The sequence below is a fragment of the Gymnogyps californianus genome, chromosome 7, assembly GCF_018139145.2.
Source record: "Gymnogyps californianus isolate 813 chromosome 7, ASM1813914v2, whole genome shotgun sequence".
Classification (NCBI taxonomy): Eukaryota; Metazoa; Chordata; class Aves; order Accipitriformes; family Cathartidae; genus Gymnogyps; species Gymnogyps californianus.
Genome location: NC_059477.1, coordinates 7,709,073 through 7,733,194, shown reverse-complemented (window position 1 = coordinate 7,733,194; position 24,122 = coordinate 7,709,073). Strand labels below are relative to the sequence as shown.

At 35.7% G+C, this 24,122-nt stretch overlaps 1 long non-coding RNA gene across 2 annotated transcripts in view; it reads left to right on the top strand.

Annotated features, from left to right (window-relative positions):
* Positions 1 to 24,122, top strand: part of LOC127018705 (uncharacterized) — a 271,118-nt gene that overhangs the window by 282 nt on the left and 246,714 nt on the right. The gene's annotated exons all lie outside the window — the stretch shown is intronic.

The following is a 24,122-nucleotide window of genomic DNA, read 5'->3' as shown; positions in this document are numbered from 1 at the left end:
CTCATGTACTATAGATGCACTTGCCATACCTGCTGAGTTGATTTGGAGTGACTGTGATGAGACATGCTAATTAACACAAGGCACTGTTTGTCATTACTGCCAGTGAATCTAGTGTGTTAGAAATAGTGAATGAAGACAGTGATAGGTGAATCAAGAAGGGGGACAGAAAGGATAGTAAAACTTCGATATTCAGCAGAAGGACACTGAGATAATTTTGTTTGAGCATCAGGGGACTCTCTGCAAGGTGTGTGAGACTGTAAGTTAATTTACAGGAATCCAAATAGCATTTAAGCTGGTCATTTTGCTTCTGCTAACACTGGGGCCATGCTTATTCAGGACTTACTGTAGGTCATATACAGGAACAGCCATAAGGTGTCAGAATTCCCCCACGTTCAAAGTAAATTGCCCAGAAAACTGTGTAGCTTGTACAGTCAAATTCTGCTGTCATTTACAGAGTAATTACAAGGGTTCACAAGTTGCAAGTCAAATTCCTGAAAAGTCGTATGGGTGCCATATATATATATGTGAATCCTTTAAGTAAATTTTAGCTTTAAAAAAGGTCTTTTCACACCAGGAATGAGGGACAGAAAATAAATGACAATGGATAGCTTCTTGTTATATAACAAAAGTGAGAATTTAACAAAGTAATTTCAAAGACTGCAAGATTCAGAGACAGGTTTAGTGGGGAAGATTCAAAGGGATGTAAACCTGCACATTATTCCCTGGGTTTTTTTCATCTGCCATACTTTTGGAACCACATATATTGTACCTGGAACGTGACCAGCACCAATACGGGGATGTGAAGAAGAGGGGAGGTGCCTCCAGAGGCGGCAGCCCTGTGTTCTCTGGATTTGCACTAGGGTAGCATCAACTCTGTCTGGAATAACCCTGTTGTAGCCTGGATCATATCACAGAGATTATATACTGGATGGTGTTGCCTTTCTGAGGTTTGTGCTCTGGGAAGTATGCTGTAACCTTTATGTCTCATTTTTGTACATATTCCTAACCAAGGCTGTGGTATTCTAAGTGTTGTCTATGTATATTAATTTGGGTTAGGATTCTCAGAGCTTGCACTGTCCCTAGAGAAGAATCCTAGAATACCAGCTCCTGATACCATAGCTGTTTTCAGACATCTGGTTTAAGTGTCATTCGAGACAGCAAAATCAAATGCTTTCAAAATTATGGTGATCCCATGTCAGTGGTATTGGGTTTATAAGCTCTTTGTAGGACTACCCTTTATAAGCTAATGGATATTAGACATAGTAACAACATTTGATGTTGCAAAGAAGGCATTTTAATGAACATCATGGAATTAGGGGAAAAAAATTCTGATATTTAAAGGTTAAAAAACTGTTTCATAAATTTTCATGAAGTCTAAATAACAGATGATTTCCTGATTGACAAAGCTGAAACTACTCTGGTACTTTATCCCTTATTAAATGCATTAAGAACTGACTAAGAAGAGATCACAGAAGTAGGTGTCTGTGGGGAAACATGATCATCTGCCAAGACCAGCAGAGGGACCTCTCTGAATATTTTCATTGTTGAACTGGAAATAATTATAACATTTTTATGATAAATATTATGGATGACAAAAATAAATGGCTTGGTAAATGAGAAAGATGAAGCAGTTACGCAGAATAATTGGACCATTTAGTGAGCTGTGCTAATACAAAATGTTTTCTTACTGCCCAGTGTAATTTTTTTTCTGGAAACAAGAAAACTGGTTATGAAAAGGGGCTTTCTTTGGTTACAAGCTACTTTCTGAACAATACTTTAAAATTCAACCTCCTTTGCCAACTTTGGCAAAGAAGACCCAAGTGATGCTAAATGTATAAGCAGGGGAGAACTTAGTTGTAGCAGGGAGGACATTTAATATCAGTATTGGTAACATCCCAATTAAATAGTCAAATCACTGTAAAAAGATTTTGAAAAAATGGGAAGAGTATCAAGGGGAGAGAGTGAACAGTGAAGAAATGGAGGAAATGTGCCCCTCTGAAGAGCACATCTCCAGTGGTGACAAAGTGGGGAGTCTAATTTTTTTTATTTTAGTGTATAAAAATAAAGGGAACTGAATGCATTATATACTTTTTTTACATTCTATGTATAAAAATAAGATGGAAATCCTGAGTACAAATGGAACTCTACTTTAGAAAGGCTGGAAATTGGAGCTGAATTAGTCTGTATTTGTAACTAATTTGCAGCTGGAAAAAAACCATAACATTTATAGTAGAGATGCAGTAAATTGTTTTCCAGTTAAATCTGGATATCGTTTGGGAAATTATAAATTATATGCAAGTTATTTGGATTCAAAATAGGAATAAACTATAATAGCCTGTCATGTAAAGAAGGTCATGCTAATTGATTTTTTTCTAGCCAAAAGCTCAGAGAATTTCTTGTGAGCCTGGGAGCCAGGCTTTCTCTCCTACAGATTGTCAGGCTCCTGCATTGAGCTCCAATAAGAGAAGTGCAGCCAGTAACTCTAATCCGTAATCAATATAGTTACTCAGTTTCTTTATTACAAGAATCTGTGTTCCTGGCCCTCTTTTTGTGATAGTTCTTACCATAGTAAGAAATTAGTCAAGAGTTGTGCCTCTTTTAGCTCTGCCTAAGCGAGCTGTCACAAATCTGGAGTGCATCAATGTGGAATTGCTCAGGCAATTGTCTTTAGTTACTATTGTTCAACTAAGTTTTCTTGAATTTTTTTATGCTGCATTAACCCACTCGTGTGCTATTGATGCCTATGTTGGTGATGTTCATATTACACACCAAACTTCTAAAAGCATTCAGAAAACAGTAGTAAGAAACCATAAACGTGTTTCAAAATTCTGGAGACTAATTTGTTAATTGGAATGCATAAAATGTGATGTATGATTATATGTATAATTAGTGTATACACACTTAGCTGCCAGCATAAATTAATAATTGCCCATAGCAATTAGAATTCTGCTGTTCTCACATTGAGACCTGGGGGAGCTCCTATGTTTGAGCTTATTAGCAGTTATTAAAAATATAATAGGACATCCTTCCTCTACTTTGATTTATTTTCTTAGTCACTTGCAGATCTTTTTTTATTTCTTTTAAAAGGATGTGACAAAACAAATACTAAAACATTTTATTGATTTTTCTTGCAAGGTACACTGCTTGCAATTAAGTAAGGATTCTTCATTCTCCACTTTTCTGCACCTTCTGCGCTCTGTAACCTTTGTATGGTATAAATGCTAACTGGGAAAAAATGTGGTGCAATCTTGTATAATATTTTACTTCTACCTTGTATGGCATAAGTAGCTCTCTCTAATGATTTTTTTCTTTAGTGCAGCAGAAATATTTCATACTGCATATGTAAAATGAAAGTATTCAAAATATCTTTTTCAGCAAGTTTGTGGACTAAATTTCTGTCAGAAAATTCTGCAGAGCAGGATGCTATTGTGTGTATAAGTTCAAAGTTTTATTGTCTTAAAAAAAAGTGAATCTCACCTGTATTAGAGTTCAGGCTCGCTTAAGAAATGTCATAAGTACTGTACTTGAGTCAATGCGCTTTCTTATGAGGTATCATGGTTTAACCCCAGCCAGCAGCTCAGCACCACACAGCTGCTCCCTCACTTCCCCCCCCTGCTCCCAGTGGGATGGGGAGGAGAATCAGGAAAGAAGGTAAAACTTGTGGGTTGAGATAAGAAAGGTTTAACTAAAGTAAAATACAATACTAACAATAATAATAATGAAATATAATAATAATTGTAATGAAAAGGAATATAACAAAAAAAGAGAAAAAAAAAAGAAAAAAGTGATGCACAACACAATGGCTCACCACCTGCTGACTGATGCCTGAGCAGCAATTCGCCCCTCCCGGTCAACTCCTGCCATTTATATACTGAGTGTGATGCTCTATGGTATGGAATAACCCTTTGGCTAGTTGGGGTCAGCTGTCCTGGCTCTCCTCCCTCCCAGCTTCTTGCACACCTGCTTGCTGGCAGAGCATGGGAGACTGAAAAGTCCTTGGCTTAAGATAAGTGCTACTTAGCAACAACTAAAACATCAGTGTGTTATCAACAGTATTCTCACACTAAATCCAAAACACAGCACTGTACCAGCTACTAAGAGAATTAACTCTGTCCCAGCTGAAACCAGGACATGAGGTTTCTGATGTTCCTGAATTTTGACTGTATTAGAAATAATAGTGTTGGTATAATTGACTTTAAAATGAAAAATGAAACAAATGTTTTGAGTTTTTCAAATCTGTGGTGTAATTCTATGAAGTTTGAGCTTGGTTTTGTATCAGAAATGCTCCACCCAGGTCTAGTTATCAAGGAGAAAAAAGGCATAGTTAGCTTTGTTTTTGTTGTACCTTTGGTAGAGGACACTTGATTCCCTCCATCTTCAGTAATGGCTCTATCCATATGATAAAGAACAATGTGTTGTAGGTTAAGACAAACAGGCACTCCTGAAGATGGCAGTAAACACCTTTTCTGTCAGTGGAAGAAAAGTTCAGAGCTAGTGCAAGATGATACTGCAGTTACTGTCTAGTTTATTCTGTCAGTATAAGGATTCCAGTAATAGAAGAAGGAAAACTGAATTTGTGGGATACTGATACTGTGGCCACTGATACACACGTGGCCACACTTTAAGTATTTCTTGAAGTGCTCTGTGGAATCTTTCTCTGTCACTATATATAGTGACATATATGACACTCTCTCTCTGACTATATAGTATGTCCTCAGGTGTTCTATGTTTATCTTGGTTAAGTTCCAATTAAGTAGCTACAGGAGTAGGAAAGCTAAGGAATTGTAATAACAAAATGTCTGCATCAGAGAAAATCTTAGCATGGAAACACTGTTTCTTAGGTGAGACCTGTTTTTAAGATAGTATCAATTGATCTGCCAGTGCTTTACAACAGAAGGCAGCATAGATATCCCTGTTCTACAAGTACAGAAAGGTGAAGTAACTTGTGCATTGTCGTCCAGCAGGCTGATGGATGAGCATGCAATCAAAAAAAAAAAAAACAAACACAACACCAACTAAAGATGTTTTGTCTCGTAATCTAATGTAATATAGACTATGCCATCCTGCTCTGCCTTTGAAAGAACCTAGTTTTATGTACATTTGGGCATGTGCTAAATTACAGCTTTATCAGGTCCTCTTGGGTATCTTTTGTAAAGGGAACAGCTCCATATTTGCTGAAGAAACACTGCTGTAACTCAGGAATGACTTAGTCATGAGAATTTCAGTGTCATAAATAGCATCTGAAATAGATCTGATCTTCACAGAAATGAAGATGATTCTTAAACTTAAAGTTTAAATGAAGAAAAATATCATTAAACTGAAGTCTATCCATGAACAAAGTTCAAGATTAGCCTGAATTCTTATACATAGAAAGATAAGGGGAATTGTTTGCTTGACCCTAGAAATACTCTAATAATGCTGCAGTCTCATTTAAGAAAATGAGCGGCATGTCCAGTGACACAATATTTCATGTTTCATTCTTCATTTTTGCTACCGAGGGTTTTGTTTAGTTCCAAGATGAATGATGGCCAGTTCAAACTGACTGAGAGGGAGTTCAAAAGACTGTTGCTGCAGGAGAATGACTGGGCATTCTTGGGAAAACTGATCATAAGAGATCCTAAAAGACAGAATTTGCGATAATAGCTAAATCTGCCACATTTTATCTTTTCATTTGAGCGAAGAGTACTTGTAGTCAGAAATCCTACTGTATTCAGCAAAGACTATTTGCATGTGTTATCTGGAAAATCTATCATGCCTTCCTGAATAAGCAAACTGTAGATCAAATGTATCACACTTTTGGTGGCATTTAGGGAGTATGGAAGAACTTCTGAGGAAGGCCAGGGAAAGCTGTGGTTTCTAGAAAATATAAGCCAAAAATGTTTTTCAGGCAAAGTCTGCTCCTGGTACGCTTGTCCTGAAGCATAAAGCTGCAGATGGCATCCAAACTATGCAGAGCCCCAGAAATGTGTATTGGTTTTGGTATTTGGACCTTCTTACAGCAATTTAGGAAATGCTGGTAGATACCTGAAGTTGTTTTCTGTGTGCAGCCTCCCCCTGCCCATGGTGCTTCCAGGTGGCTGGCTTGAGGTCGGGTCTGAACCAGAAGTTGAGGAGCTGTTGTTGGTGCAGTACTAAGTTGAGTTGCTAAGCCTGTGAAAGCCAGACACGTTAGGTTGAGTCCACCTCTGTGTCTCTGGCTTTTTGGTGGACTCAAAACTGTTGGACTTTGTCTGGTTGCAGAAGGTCTTCAGTCGCTGCAATTCCCACAAGTTCTTGGCAGTACAGTTAGATACAAAAGTTCCTATCTATACCCAGAGGTATGTAATTTACAGAAGTATATTACTGCTAAACTAGATCGAGATGAGTTTTATGTCTGCATGCTGGCAAAAAGGATCTGCTGATATCACTTAAACATGAATTTAGAGTATGTGAAGTTCTTCAGAGTTTTTTCTTTAAACCAACATTAAAGCAATATTCATGTTAATTTAGACAGCTTATTTTGATTTCTATGAGTTGCAGTTAATGACTGATATCAGAGACATAATGAAAATTAAATGAACTTTAAAAGAAAATTCTGTAGTTAGTATTGTGCTGCAGAGTTGAGCAGGCGTACTATGAGACATTGCTATACCAAAGTGTTTATTTTTTGCCCTATGAAGCAGGGCAGAGTGATACTGGTTTATTACAAGAATACTTGTAAATATTATATATAAGATAATTTAAACACATTTTCATTTGCTCAGTACTGTCAAATGTCTAATTTTCTACTGTAATTGGAAATTTCTACTGTAATTACAGTATACTCAAATTCTTCATGCAATCATTTCAATGGAATTTTACATATGGAGTATGCCTTGGTCTGTGACATCTCTTAAAGTAATACAGAGCTGGCGGGTAGCTTCTCTGTGAGGCTGTGTTTTGAATTTTCTTTCATTCCTGGTTGTCTTGTTCCTGCTGCTGCCTGCTTGTACAGTTAAGGATACTGTGCTGGTTGTTCTGTTCAAAGAAATGTGTGTTGTTCATAATCTCGGTAGAAGTCAAAGGCATCTTCTGTGGACTCTTAGATGTATGCAAACATTAGCAGTTGTCGTGTTCTATTTAATACCACTGTGGCATGGTCTTTGTAGCAGACAGGATCTGCAGTAGTGCATGTGGCAGGATTGCAATTTTGTCTTTGGGGTGGCAAACTCCTAGAACATGTGTTTCTTACCTCAGTCAGAGTGACTTAGAAAACTTGTCTCTTTGAGATAGAGGATTGAACTTTAAATAATTTATGAATCTGACATTTTGGATCCTCCTTTGTTTACTTACAGATTTAATTTTGAATATGGAATTGCTTGCCTCCTTTCCTTCCATGATACTAGTCCTCTGTTGAATAGGAATTTCAAAGGCTGATGGGAAAAAGCTAATAGTTTATGGGAGTGTTGCTTTCTAAACAATATTTTTCTTCTTCTCCCTGTCATATATAGTTTATTTAGAGAAAGAATGCCTCACTTCATACTGTGTTTCTCAGTTGGGTCATGTAAAAGTCACATTAAATATCCTTATGAAAGAGCGAAAAAATAAGTATTCTTAATCAGTTCTGTCAGCATGTTATTCTATTCCATTAGTGAAAGGAAAATGCATCGGTTTACTAAGCTGCTTAGATGCTGATATGGTAAATTAATTAACCTTGTAAATCAGCAAGCATTCTCTGCAGTCACCTGATTCTAGCTTTTCTTTGTTTTGTTACCAATTGCATGGCATGACATCATGTGTGGAAACATGTATTGGAAACATAAATAACATGTGTGGTCTTGCAGTGACAATGTGCATTTGCCTTAAAAAACTTACACTTTGAGCATGTGTTCTAGGTATGACTTAACAGATGCTGCAGATACCTCCCATGCTTGCTCAGTTCTGCCCGCCATACCATGTCCAAGCAGGTCATGAACGCACTATATGAATCCAAGTCACGAATTCTACTATGCCTTACATAGGACAATGGAATCTGCGTAGATCATGCTGGTTTCTTAGAGGGATGGTCATCAGCTTTTGATGAAAAGAGAAAATAATGCCCATTTTTAGTTATTGCTTTTAGTTTTGTTTGCATTATCGTGCATACTATGAATTAAATTGTCTCCTTCAGAGAGTCAGTTTTTCATTTATTATTGCTGTGTCTGATCTATGTATATATGGATTCTTGATGGATAGTTATTTAGATGAATATTTGAAAACTGAAAAATACTGAGGAAGCTGTTGAAAGATTTTTATTAACTTATACTGATGTGCAAGTGAAAGATTGCATTTCTCAGTACAAATACTTTGTGCCTAGGCGTGAATGTTTTCATGCCTGCTTTGCAAGGTTTGGTATGCATCAAGTAATTTGGAATGGATTAAGTGGTTTTATTTGCATATAGCTCTTAGGAAAATTTGTGCTCTCCTTTTGCTTAACAATTTACAATATAAAGCTTAGTTTGCTAGGTTTTTTGTAAGGATAAATGAAGAATTAACAAGGGCTCTTCATCTTTGAAAACAGATGTGATTGTTCTTGCTGTGTTTGAGTCTTGAGTGCTAAAAAGCATGAGATGAAGCTGCTGGTAAACAGTTCAGTTTTGAGGGTCATCAAGGTCTAAATGGCACAAAATGCTGCTGTCTTAAAAGTTAGCCATGTGAGCAAAAGATTTGATGAGTTTTCTTCTATTGTTTTGTATTGCATCATCTGGTAATAGAGACAACATGGAGCAACAATGTACATACCTTTTTGCATCTGTGCTGAAAAGCACACTTAGGTATGTGTTTTAAAGTTTTTTTCGGAATAATCGTAGACTTGCAAGACCTGCATGCTCGAGTTAGTGAGGCATATATGGTCTACATATGCCTGACTGTAAGCATAGGAATACTACTGTTACTTAAATCAGTAAGCTCATTCAAATATTAAATGTCTTGATCATTTTGAACTGAAATATTTCTTAGAAGGAGGAACAGCAGCTGAGAAGAATAACTCCAATTATTTTCTCGTGTTGGGGGGGAAGTTACACACATTTCTTAATCCATTTCATAATACAATGCACACTGCAAAATAAAGAAACAGTTGTACTGTGCTTACACATCTATAGTTTATAATTTAAAATTTGTAAGGAAACAATTTTATTTCTAAATTAACTAGCAGGCATACTGAGTAATGTAACTTAAAATTGATTTCATTTATCAGTCTAACCAGAAAGTATTAAGACTGTTAGACTGATGTATAGCATCTAATCAAAGGAAGAACACCCAGTTTCAGATTAATATCATTAACACTTCAATGTTTCATACGACAATAAATCCTCAATGCATCCTAAATTCTTTGATATTCCAGTGCAACAGTAATCCTCCAGTGGATTTATTATGATAATTTTAATATGCTTTTCTTCTCAAAGATTATTTGAAAAGTAAATTATAATTATTATGAATGCTGGCATTACAATTAAAAAAAAAGTTCTGAAATATAACACCATTTTTATGTTATAAATTGTTTCACATTAAGATCAAAAGGGAAGAAAGCCAAAGCAGTATCAAGGGCTGAGGACTTCTTATGTTAGTGAATAATTTCCAACCCCTGGATTGTGGATACACTTTATTTTTTTTGTTTTAGCATAGATTAATTCTTCTGTTGTTAGATCTTTGTACTTGAAACCTTTAATTTGGCGCAAAGTGTACTAGCTTTTGATATTTCTTTCTACTCTTAAGGACACACTGCGTCCCTGGTTTTCAGGACTTTACGGTTCTAATTTCAGCCCCAAAGTCAGAAATTTTATGCAATGTAGGGTAACTCAGGCCCAGTAAAAACAGTGTAAAGACTGTGTAAAGATGTAAAAGGGCCACTTTCTTCCTCCTTCAAAAACAGATGGATATCAAGAATCTTCTCTTCTTGTCTCTAGTCCTTACTATATTCTGAATGAGTCTGAAATCCTAGGAGGATGGGGGAAAAATACTGAGACTGGAGAAGCTCCTGGTACCCTGTGGTTTGCTGGAGTGCATAATACAGCCCAAGGTTTAACATTCACTTACAGTAGCTATCTCTCACCACTTGCATTGGTGAAAGCCTCAGTTCAAGTCTGTATAGAAATTGTTTTCCTAGTAAAAATATTTTGCTGTGAATCTAGAACAAAAGGAATTATAGTAGTTTCTGGTTTAGAGCAATTTAAAATTTTAATAAATATTTTTTCATGTTTGTTCTCTTTATTTTCCATTGAAGTTTCTTTAAGTTCTGAGAGGAAAATGTCATACAGTTTTCCTACAAAAAAAAGTTTCCAATCCATCAAGAGGTGAAATTTTGAGTGCAGCATAGACTTCAGCACAGGGTTCAGCTTTTGGGAATAAGCTTGATTTTCCAGCTGTGCCACCAATGACCATAGCAATCTATTTTTTTAGAGGCTCACTTGTGACAAAGGTAGATAAATACAAGTCTTAGCTGGAATGCTGTTTTCCAAATTTCCCTTTACACATGCTGATGCAAAGTATATTTCGTACCTTATTCCACACTTCCAAAGCTGGAGAGCCTGGATGTGAAATGTTATATTAAAAATGGAATTTGAGTTTAGACAAAATCTGGAGTTTTAAATTTTATGTACAAGCATGTTGTTTTCCAGTACATCTTAGACACAACAGTAGTCTTCAAATTATTTTCTTAAGAGTACATATAGCTTATTAAAAGAAAAAACTGGAGAGGTGAAAGAAAAATGCTTAACAAGTTTGCATATTTTGAGCTGAGTGGACATGTAGTAGCATCTTTACTGAGGAAAGATCATTCTAAATTCTCTTCCCCTCAAACTATCCTGATTTCTTATCATGTTTTGTTTTAGGTCAAACAAGTGTTTTATGAAAATACATTTACTCTTTGGTTGGTTAGGTCAGCATGACTCTGAAACAGCTGAAGGGAGAAATATTAAGCTTTGGCTGCTTGTGCCCAGCTAAAGGATGTCCAAGGAGTGTACTCAACATGGTGCTGATGTAGTCAGCTACTACAAATCTATAAGTCCCTTGGCACAACCTATTCCTGTATTTTTACTCGTATATCAATGTACAGATGGTCAAGTCATGTTACATGGTCAAGTTCCAGAGGGAATAAAAGAACGCTTTTATTAGCCCAAATTTAATTTTTTTCCCATTAAAGGTATTAATGTGCTGTATCATACTACCACTCAAACTTTTATAGACTGTTTGTCCCATAGTCTTTTTTTCTCTAACCTCTTAATGAATTTTTACTATAGTGGAATAAAAAGTAGCGGTAGATGTGTCCTTCAGAATGTTTTAGACTTCCATACTCTTAGGTGCACAGATGTTGATGAAGCAGCTGGTAAAACAGGATGTGATCTACAAAGGTCACATTCATTTTTGGAAGTTTTGGGTTGATTTTTATTTTCCTTTTGACCCATCTTGTTTGTCAAAATCAAACTGAAGGTGCAAAATAGATTTACAGGGGAAGCTGGAAGAGAATGTGCCTTTAAAATCAGATAATGGTAAAATATAGCACATTTCTTTAAAAAACCCAAACAAACCACATAATGTTAATGACAGATGCTAGTAAAACCCCCACACTTTTTTAAGGAAGGATGAAACAAAAATGTGTTGAGGCATAATCAGAGAATGAGAATGTCTTAGATGGGGAATGGGGACTCTGTCCTTTTATTGCTCCCCACAGCCCTCTTTCTTATTTCCTATTTTGCATTTATTTTCTAGAAGAGAAGGTCTTAATGTTTGACTGCTTGAACAAATAGGTGCAGAGCAAAATATTGGGTGCTGTGCACTCAGAGGGAGATTAAATATTTTTTTATGCAGCTCAGGTTGCCATTTCGCATCTGAAAGAAAGTACCTGTCCTCATGAAGGATTAGCATAGGATTTTGAGCTATGCTTTTTTAAGGCTCAGGTAGCCATCTTCTGTCACTGCAGTTCTCATTGCAAAGTTGACCTGGATGATGTTCATTTTTTTGTTCTTTTTGGGGAAAATGGCAAGGGAAGAGGAAAAGGAACAACTTGATTTTGATGACAAGACCAGAGGTACTGTAAAGATAGGAGTGAGGAAAGCACATGCACTTTCCTTTCTATGCTGCTGGTTACAGAAGAAAGTATGTCTTGTTCTTTTTTAGCTAGTTTTCAGATAATGACTTAGTTAAATCTCAGTCTTGATGTCTTGCCTTGCTAAAATGCCTGGGATAACTCTGGGATAACTAGCTTTAAAACAAATCTTAGGAGAACAATGGAAGACATTAGGAAATAAATTCATTAATGAGAAACTGAAATAAAGTTGATTCCATGACATAGGGGTAATGACAGCAGACAAATTATAACATTAATTAAAAAAAGCTTCTGTATTATAGACTTTGGTTTCATTGAGGACTTGGAATTCGATCATTCACTGATGAATGCACTGTTTTCTCTTATGGGGACTTTATATGGAGTATAAGACCATGTGCAATGAATGCTGGTCAGAGGTGGAAGGAGGACTGTGGAGAAGGGTAATCGATGATAGGAATAAAAAAGAAAAAAAACCCACCAAGCATAACTAGTTAAGGGTATGATGTTGCAAGCTTTGATCCTAAGGCATTACTTGGCTAAGTTCCATTAACACATCTATTTTGTAAGTGCAAAGTAAAACAATTCCTTCATAGTGACCATTCTTATGATAGTAAATCAAGCTATTTTTCATTCATTAATAAGAGTAGCTGTTTGTTTACTCTCCTTTCCTCTAATGCTGCTCTTTGATTCGTTTATTTTTTGCATTTCAGAATATTGCAGTTAAAAAGGGCAACAAAGGCAGTATTTTTTTAACCTTTTTAAAGAGCATGACGGCGTCCAACAATTAATTTTAGTAACTAATAATGATAACATTTCACATATCCAGTGGGAATGAAAAGGTTGCGTTGTGATTTCTGTAGCATGAGGCAATGTGGAAAACAACAGCTAGAGCACAGTTTTCTTCAGATATTTTCAAAAGAAAGGCTGCGACCTTAGAACTGTCAAACACTAGAATTCTTTAAAGATCTTATCCTGTGTAAAGTTGAGTTAAGGTGCAGTATTTAGTGAAGTTAGTGGAAACTGGAGGCCTTTGCTAGTTTACAAGCTTATGCCCATTGCAATTAGAAGAGTGGTGAGACTTTAGTTAATAAAAATGTATGTTTCATTTCAGTTTGGACTTGTACTGTTGATTCTTCATAAACTAATCATGTAAACAAAAATAATGGATGGAAGATTGTGAATTTTTATAAGCCTAAGCATATTCCCTACCTTTCACTTTAAGAAATATCATACAAAATGTGAATCATTCTGAAGTCTATTTGGAGGCGGTCAGAATAATTCATAGTCTTTAGAGCAAACCTTACAGTCTTCATTGGATCAAAACTAAAAGGTCCTATGACCTATCTTCTCTGTTTCTTAATTACTGTTGTTTAGAACTTTTAAAATTATGGATGACTTGAAAACTAAAGAGTAATAGAATAGGTATGATGACATGATGATGATATAGCAGTATCTTGTTTGATAATGAGTTAACTGTGCTCCATGACTTTAGAAAGGAAAATTTGTAAATAACTCCATCATATTCTTGAACTAAATCTTGAAATAAACACATTAAAATACTCCAGTGACAACAGTCACAGCCGTAGTTTATGAACCATGTGCCAAATACCAAATGCTTTACAGTTAAAAAGTTTTTGGTAGGCTATACATTAGCTGGGCTGTAGTGACTGCTCACCCCATCTCAATTTTCTTTGAAACACTTTTGCAACACCACTGATGCCAAATACAGGGGAGGTTGTAGGGGTTTGCAATCCATCAGCAGTATTTCCTGCCTTCTGTGATGACAGAGAAGAAACAGCTCTGTTGCAAAGATTTTAATGGGCTAGGACTTGTCCAGATGTGGATTTCGTAGCACATCTGATCCAACTTTGTGTTCTTTTTTATATACCTCTTCTTTGTACAGCCCTTACGGTGAAATGATGCTGGTTTCATGACTGAGAAAGAATAGCAGTTCTCCCTTATATGTGGTAGTTCATCATACTCACAGGACAATTGGTGGCAAAATTTGTATTCATTTCCATGGGAACAGAATGAGCTGTAACAAGCTGATCCAGCAAAGAAACTTCCATTGATCCCCCCCAAAGGGTACCTGAGCAGACTCTCAATAAGCACCATCTTGAACTCAAATATCCCTTAAATAAATAAAAAAACTAACTCACTTTTTCTAAGGTATTTTCTCACAAATATGTTCCATACCAAAGCTTGTACTGCAGATGATAAACTTTTGATGTGCAAATAATTCAGGTCTGGTCCTGTTAAAGATGGCCATTGTTAGATGGAAAATAATTATGTATTGCTAATAACATAACCTCAAGCTATTTTTGACAGACCCAGATATCCTCACAATATAGAACTTGGTCACCAAGCACTTACGAATGATACGTGCTTCCAACTGCATTCTTACTTCATTTGTCAAATTAAGTCAGAAAATCTTTGTGCAAAATACGTTGGAAGCCTCTTCTTCTGTCATCAGAAATAGTGTAGTCTTTATAAACAGCAGCAATAAAAAAGCTAAATCTCATGATTTACATAACTAGGCAAAGAGTCATGCTAAAAATGTGCTAGGAACTAAATGGTAAATATAATATGTAACACTTTAAAGATTATGAGAAAAATTGAGGTGTCTTGGCTGTCTACAGCCATTTGAGATGCCCTAGGATACCCGCGTGGGATTGGCAGATACAGTACAAACTTCAGGAGACCTGCATCCCTCTGGAATGGCAAGTGAACACGAGACAGGACTTGGCTGCAACAGAGCTACATGCTGATGACTGCACACCTGAATCGCTTTTTCAGACCCACTCATGTTGTGTTCAGACAGTGGCAATTTTTTTTTTTACATATGACCCTATTGGCTGATAGAAAGATGGAGAGCTAGGTGGTACAAAAGTTCTCCTTTGCCAGTGATGATGTGTTAGCATATTTTATTATTTTTTCTGTGTATGCCTACTCCATTTTATTTTGCTTGAACAGACTCTACTTCTTTTACAAAGTATGATTTAAAAGTTAATCATTATGTCAGTTCATAAAAATAATTTAGACCAGAAAGCAAGAATACTTTTAAGAAACATGAGAAGTATTGAACTACATTTGAAAAAGTAATTTATTTAGATTCTGTTTATCACTCATAATCATCAGTCAAGAAGATACTCCATATTTTATAGTACTCTTCTCTCTATGATTAAGAGACTTGGATTAATTATGTTGCAAATTGATTTCTTCATTTTTATCCACTTAATTGAAATTGTAACATGGTCAGAAAAATATGTAAAAAGATATAATAATGATTCTGTATCAAACTAAATATGAAAATTGGGAAATTTCACAAGTAGATGATAATTGATTGAAAATAGAGACAGGAAAAACTGCTGCGGTCTCCCAAATTATTTAAGAACATATCTAAGTCTTTTGAATACGTAGAAATTGAAATGCATCTCTTCAGATGAGTCTGTAACTAAAAGTGCACATAACATCTTAAGAAATTAAAATGAAAATGACATTTTAATAAGGACTCATATAATCAATTTTTTAAATACAGAAAGTAAGAGCATGGAAACTTCACACAAAATGCAAGACAGTGGAGAGGCATCTGTTTATGAACTAAATATCCAGAGTTTGAGGTGAGAGATCACCAACTGCAAAGCAGACCTAGATCATAACGTCTATTTACAATTTTTAAAGTCTGCTTCCAGGAATTAGTCAACTCTTTCCACGGTCTGCCAGGAAACCTGCACAGCCTTACATGTTGCTTGTGGGGCTTCCTCTTTAGTCCTCTGCTTGCTAGATGTAAAGATGCCAAGGAGATTATGATATGAGTTCTAGTGAATAAAGTCTCCTTCCTGTCCTTGACTTCAATCTTATAAAGTAAACTGAATTTCTATTTCTTCATGTTTGTTTGGTACCAGGCTTGGTTCCATTTCTCACTTAAATTTTGGAGAAAAACAATTCCCAGCATTCAGTCACATGAGCAGGAAGCACTTCTTGTTAAGTTCTCTGAATTTACGTATTTAAGATCAGTAAATTGTATGCTTTGTCTTGGGCTAATTGCTAAGGCCGAAGATTAGCTTCTTAAACCCACTTCAGCGTTCCTCTGGTGCCTAGTATCTAGTGAAAAATTTCCCATGACTTTCACTAGGTAAAAACTGGTTGGTTAAAAAAAAGATGCTGTACTTCAACATGAAATTATGGATTTGAAGGAGAAATATTGATTGAAAATTACAGTTAATATTGTGTAGGTTGTCATAACATCATAAGCAACATGATCATAGTATGATCTTATGGAATTAATAATCAGTAAGTCTATTAATCTCTTTGCATTTTAGTGTAGATTGCTTTTAAGCTTAAGTGGGTTCTTGCCTCAAAGCCACTTGACTTTCTAAATTAATTACTATTTAAAACAGTAACGTATTTCGTTCACTGCTGGAATATGAGACAGTAAGATATTCAAATTTTGCATTTTTAAGGGGTGAATATTTTTTTAGTTTTGAAAAATGACCATCTATTGTACATGAATGATTGTGAGACTTTAATATACTGCTGAGGAAAAAACCTCTTCATCTAATTGACTATGTGAAAAGGGCCAGTAGTTACATATTTGAGATGCATATGCCTGCACAGAGCAAATTGAATAGTTCTATTTCTGTAAAAGATGTGAGTGTGCATATGTGTAAATAAGCTTCAACATTGTAAAAATTGAAGTAGCATTTCTTCCTTAATTATTGAGTTTCTCTCCAAATCTGCTAGAAATAATTTCTAAAAGTAGCAGAAAGTGTATAATATACTTCAGATCTCTATTTTTCTTTCTAATTGTATTTGGAATAAGTTTTGTAGTGTGTGTCTAGATTACTTATGTGCAAAAGTCACCTGTGAAGGGATTCTCAACACAACTATGGCATGTAGATCTGTGTCTAGAGTGTAAGACTCCAAATAGATTGAAAATAGCAAGAATGTCCTTGAATAATACCTCTTATAAAGCTGAGTTATCAGACATTGTCTGCATTCACTACTTAGAATAAAAAATCTGCCTTATACCAAAGCCAAATATAAGCTGTGTTGGCTGGATAACAAAATTCTATACCATCAACCTTTCCTCAAGCTCTTCCAGGAAATTTATAACACTCAAATGTCATGAATGTTTCTCTGTTTTAAGAAGTCATGATGCAGCTCTGGTTTATATTCATAGCTCAAGAATTATCTTAGTAATTTTGTCATTGACTCTGGTGAATGTTGAATCTGGCCTGTATTGTATTACTCAAATAATGTATAACCTTGTGTAGGTAATGATTGTGGGCTAATTCTTTAAATGCTACATAATAACTTAAAAAAATTATACTAGTAATAATGCTTTGGATGACTTTTTACTTGCCTATTACGTGAATACAGCAATTACACATTTTATGTTTGAGAATTGATACTTGAGTGGAATACTACTGTTTTGGTGGAAAAACTGTAATCTTAAAGCAGCTGGGGCAGAGAGGAGCATTTAACAAGAGCTGTTTACAAAGTTGATGGTATCTTCTGTGTATCGATGATTTCTGCTTTGCTTGTAGCTCTAGTGATAAGATGGTGGAAATATTCAGGCAAATAAGGGATTTTTCTCCAATTGTCTCCAAGGTACAGCAAGTAAGTTTTGGAAGAAGCCACTTACTAATATGTAACCTTTTACTTTCAAAAAACTTCGGGACCAAAATATATCATGTATCTTCATACTTAAATAATGATTAAGAAGTACTTTTGACTTCACCATAGGCTCAACAATATACAGTAGATGTTTATATTGATGAATTATAAAAGTAATGGAGGCTTCTGAAATGTAATTTTATCAGATGTATCATAGAATAGGGTTGTCACAGAATAGCAGGCTTCATTCATGGGCAGTAATCCTAGGCGATCAAAATCCTGGAGGGAATTTCACACAGATGAGCGAGTTATTTAACTGACAAGAAGCTTACTAAACGCCACAAGAAAGAAAATACATTTACAAAAAATTGGTCTGTTGGTACATCAAACCAGTAGTTAATCTAAAACTGGCAGTGGAACACATGAATGACTGTAGCTGTGAGAAATAAATTTGCACATAGGTCATACATTTCTTCCACATTTGCACTAATAAGAAATCTGTTCTATTTTCTTAGGGTATGTTTAAGGAGCTTTTCCATATATGCAAGCAAATGATCCAGAAATTCAATGTGTGAAGTGAGATTGTTGATTACTTTCTTTGCATGCTTAATTAAAAGTATTATTTTCTATATATAGGAAGGTATCTTGAAAGTTTCCTGGATAAGCATGATAAAATTCTGTAACAGTTGTTTCACATAAGGTTTTATCAGCCATGTTATGTAGATACTATCACCATAATAGTTGCTAACTCCTGCACTTTTGAATGCAAAGCAGAGTAAAGCTCATTCAAAATTTAGATTGCCTATATTGTAATAATTTTTAGCTTTCATAGCAAAATTCCTGCAGTTTACATTTGATGGTTACCCAGAATAACCACCATTTTAGACTGTTTGAAATAACAAAAGAAGGCCTGCAAATTAGTTGTGTAGGCACTGATCGGCATTCATTGAATAAATAAATGGGTCATGGTTAAACACAATGAAACGTTTATATATATATATGCAAGTATATAGAAACTTTGGCTTTTATGTAATTTTCTTTCTCATTTTCTTGTTTAACTGATGACATACAGTGCAAAGTATTTTTTCAGAAAATTGACATTGTGAGGAGATAAGTGCCTTGTAGAACTCCACTTTTATTTGCTTTTTAAACAGAAATAATTCTGTATTAGACTTTGTATGTAGATAAAAAGTTGTTTGCTGTTTTATTTAGAAGCAGCAGTGACTAATTTCTAGTATTTCTCAAAAGTGAGGGAGAAATGTCTACATAATTTGTGACTAATTTCAAGTGTGCTACCACTAAGAGTTAAAGGGAATAGGAATGTGATTTGCTGTAACTCCTTGCTGATTATATGGACACCATTTGGCATTGCAGCCTTATGCTAGCTTGTAAATTAAGGAGGGTCAAGCTTGCTCTGACTTGCATACAAGGTCAGTAAGGGACACTGAGAATGCTGCTTGCAAAGGTGTCAGTGACTCAGTAGGTGGCACTTGTCCTTATGAGTCAGCAATGAACCGGTGCCTCCGCAGAGAGCTGGAAATCCGAAGTGATTGTACCATATTTTAGGTGGGAAGTAAAGCTTTGGTCTTGGCCTTCTGCAGTTGTTAAAGGCTCTATGGCATGATTTACTACAGGGGGGGTGTTTGCCCAGAGGTCATAGTGGAATCACAACATCAGGTAACAGTAATTACAGCTTATTTACCTCAGCTGTCCCTGGAAGTTTTGGATATATTATAATTCCTCAGTCCTTGCCGGTTTTATTTTCCTGGCCAGCACAGAGTACCTGCTGCAGCTGATGAAATGGCATGCCCAATATTCTCCACCTCCTATCTTGTATTTTATCTTATGATATGGAGATCAAGAGGCTCACATAATTACATAAGGTGAAATTGCAACAGGTATTCCTAAACTCTCAATGAATAAATTGGGTTACAAATGGTAGCCTGTCATCCATCTGAACCTCTCAGATCCCCTAACAGTTGTGTGTGCATTGGGAGGGATTCTCAATAATACTAAGACTCAGTTTGTAATCTTGATGGATGACTTGTTAAAGTCACTATCCAGATTAGGGAGTAGATGTAGGGTCCAGAATGCCTCCTGCATGTAATTTCTTCCTATCTGTCGATGTTTTCCAATTCTCTAGTTCTCCAGAATGGAACAGAAGAATATATGTCCTTACCAGCTGCTTCAAGTATACTGGAAATGCTAAAATACCTTGCACACAAAAATGTTTTCCAGATACTTGTATATGTATGGCATTTGATTTGTAAATATTTATTTTACAACTTATATGCAAAACAAGAGAATATTACTATCCTTTTAATGAGCTGAGAGAAATTATGGTTCAGATCAAAATGGTGTAGACAGAATTAGGTGCGTAGACTCAAATATGTGATGTGGAAATCCTCTACTACTTGGCTGTTCAGCCATGCTATTTGCCAAATTCAATGAATAAGTACACAGCATAATTGAACCAAATTCTCAAGTCTTTTCCTAGGTAGATCTCATTTAAACCCACATTGGTTTCTCCCACCTGTGAAATATGCTAATAGACTGGCTCCAGAAGATAGTCAGACTGCAGTTTATTAAATAACTTGTTTTGCTATTTGAACTGTACACAAAAGGTGTTGTAGCACTGTATGAAGCTGGATTTTAATTGAATCCTAGCTCTTAATTCTCTTCAGATTCTCTCAAACCTTTCCACCGCCCATTTCAGTATAATTTTCAAAACTTCCTGGGCTGATCTTGTACTGGGATCCACAGGTAGTAACCATATCAACTGGAATCATGCTGGGATGCTAAGGGCTGTTACTCTAGCAAGGAGATGGAATCTGTGTGTGCATGATTATACAGAAATTAAACATTCACTGATTTTTCTCTTTACATAAGTAAAATATTTGGAGTGCGAACTGTAGTGAGTTTGTTGAAATGATAGTAGGAAGAATACATGGGATTTTGTATCTTACTTTTCATTTGTTTCATGAAAAAACAGAATGAAGATTTTTCAATGAAGGAAAAAAAATCAGGAAGTTGTCAAGTGCCAATCCAATTCATGTTTCCTTTTTGCAACAATGTATAAAAGATTTTGGGTTTGATATACGTTGGAAATAAGCGTGCTAGGTCTTACCAATATTTCACCCTTCTCTTCCTCTCCTTCCCAGTAAAGTGCATTTTCTGAAACTTGGTGCGGTAAGATACAGATATTGTCATGGTTTTAGGAGCTGATTATTTACTTCTGTTTGCCAGGTATCATTGTACTGTGATTCTGTACCTGAGTGTAATAATCGGTTTTTTTACTTTTTCACTTCTTTCTGCTAAGGTCAAAGTAGCTCGTTGTATTAAAAACATGAGGTTTCTGAAGTCAAATATGCATTAAAAAAATGCAATGCATATATACCATAATGAGAAACTTCTTGTACTGTTGGGGGACAACTGTTTTTTTTCTTTAAGTTGTTTTACTGAGTTTTGGTATCAAAAAAGTATGTTTTTAATCTTTTAGAATATTGACTGTAGAGTGTGCTTTTAATTAATTGACTGCCAGTTTAATTACATTCAGCACAGCTATGGGCTTGTATTCAGTCTTGTTATGTTTTTGAAGTGAATAAATTAAGTCTAGCAAGCAGAGAAAAACTAATGAGGAAGCATTCACAGAATGCAGAAATTTTACCTAATATGAAGTAAACAAGTATAGGCCCTATTCTTTATCCACTTTATATTTTTAAATAATACAAAAAGTTAAATTCAGAAACCCAAGCATGCTAATATCGCACTAAGTTTATCTAATTAAATATTCTGAAGATAATTTTTAAGGTAGGTTCAGTGACATTCAAGCTGGTACGAAGCAAACTAACACTGAAGCCAAAAGCTCTGGAGAGAGTAGTGCAAGTGCTAGGGCTCATTTCACGCAAGCCAGTTCAGGAATGGAAGGAATGGGACAACATTCACATGTTAGTCGCATAAGGATGCTAAGTAGATAAGGGCAACCATATAAATTTGGTTCTGGATCTAAGCTACCAAGATCTTAAGAGGCTTCACCATCCTGGGTCACCTGGACCTCTACCAATTCAGTCTGGCATGTGTGGGAACCTGTCTAATGCTCTGTTGTGAAGTTATGTATTGTAATATGGCTGTTAAATATTATATGGCAAATAATTTTAATAACCACAGGGAGGATTTTCTATAGAAAGTTGCGAAGGAATGTCTGCTACAGTCATTGCCATGGTAGGAATGGAGAAAGATTACCATAATGCTACAGGAAATGCTTTTCAATGTGTGTCCTTTCGATGTGCCTGTGAAATAGTGTTCATTTTTCTCCTAAAATATTCCAAACCTTTTTTTATGGTGCATATTTATTTCTTGGGATTTCTCATTTAAAACAAAGAAGGAAAATATTTTCAACTTAGCTTACAGAGGGAGATCCAGCTTGGAAAATTTTAGGCCTCAAAGTTTTGTGTGGAGAGTTATAATGAAAAGTGTTTTTTCAAACCTAACTCTAATGTTGGCAGCTGCTATAACTTTGTAGATTCCATCCATTTGCCCAGTGCAATGTTTGGAGGATACATGTCTAGCATCTAAACAATTCTGGACCTTCTTTTAGTTGTTCTGACTTTTGCTGAGTGAGAAACAATTCTGGGACAAGCATTATGTTTTAGTGCTGCTCTGGTTTTTAGAGCTTTTCTCTAGTAGCTCTATGTGATGTCCACTATGCCCAGAAGACCAGGGAAAATAAAAAGTCTTTTTTTAGGTAGCGCTTCCTGAAGTAAATGTCTATCATATACTAGTCAAGCAGATCTGGATTTTATTAGACAGAATAACCTGCTTGGTTTACCTAATAGCCTGGAAGATAATAAAAGTGATTAACTTATGTCTTTGTTTGACAAACCTCTAACTCTGAGTTTAGTTACCTGAACATAATGAGAAGAGAAAAAGTTAGAGGGTTAAAGAACTGACTGAAAGAAAAGCCCTTGAATGCTGACCTCTTTGATGTATGTGTGAAATAAGGAGAGATGGAAAGGAGGCAGCTCTTAGGAACAGAACTATTCCCATTATCCTGTATATGCCTGTTTAAGCGCTGACTTCTACTCAGGCAGATAACTCAAGCAAACGGTATATTGCATGACATGGTATTTTCATGGATGATTTAGAGATTGCTGCCCATTTCTAGTGATCTTCTTCAGAAATTACTTAAAACACACTAATGTGCAAAGGAAGCTAAGCTAAAGAGCATGGATGCTGTGACAGAGTAACTGTATTGTTTGTCGGCATCCTCAGAGTGTCATGAGCTAAACAGCTTAAAATTTGTTAATTCAAATGCCTGAGGAATCTGTTAAGGGGCAGGATATGATTGCTAGCGAAAAGTTCTCTCATCTTCTGTGAATACATCCTCTGTTAGATGTAAGAACTGTTTGGTATCCTGAGGTGAATTGCATTGGACCTTTACAAGGCACAGGGATCATCCATCCATCTGCCAGTCCTTTTAAGGAAAAGAATTCTGGGCAGAGGGCACTTTGACCCTGCGGTGGAAACCTATTATTAAGGCAAGTTTATCCAAACAAAGATTTTGACTAAAAGACTTTCCCAGAAGAGGGTTACTTTATGGAAATGTTCAGGTGTTCAGTGCTGTGATTGTTCTTGTATTTGGACACCAAATTATAAAATGGGAAAAAATAAGATTGCAGTAATATACATGAACTGGATTAAAAACTAGATTAAAGGAAAAGTTCAGAAGTCAAAGATGGAGAGAGGTTCAGAGTAACCTGGAATTGCTATCCAAGATTTTTGGGAGGAGAGTCTTAATCTTTTTGGAAGATTACTGTTCATGTATTCCCTAACTGATACATTAGGTCTGTTAGATATAATCGGCTAATTAATTTTTAACACAAAAGGACTTTGAGGAAAACCCTCTGACACCAAGAGGAAAGAAAAGGTTCTGTGGAAATTTTGTGTTTTAGAATCACTGTTAAAATAGAGGTGCTATTTTGTTAGTGAGAAACGTCAACGAAATTTAAAACATCGTGATTTCCTGAGGAGTGCCACTATGATAAATGCCCTTTGTAAAATACCTAAATCACAAATCAAATTTTGCACTGTGCAGTAACCCATTTCTCTAATACTTAAACTCTTTAGGGAACAATCCACATAAGGGGCTACAATTTGGTGGTAGCAAAGAAAGATTACATTTGTATGATCCAGATAGAGAAAAAGGAAAGCAAGAAATGCTGTAAAATAGACATGTTGTGTTTGCACACACCTGAAAAAAGATTTTTATGTGATTATAAGATACACAGGCAAATATCTGCTTTAAATGATGTTCAGTCAATTAACATTGGTACTAACATATGGAACTTTAAAGCTGGATTCAGCCTTTATATAATTTTAATGTCCATTTGCTTCACTGTAGCAGCATGAGATACAAGCCTGAGGCTATGCAGTCTGGTTCCTTGTTTGTACCCTCAGGTGTACA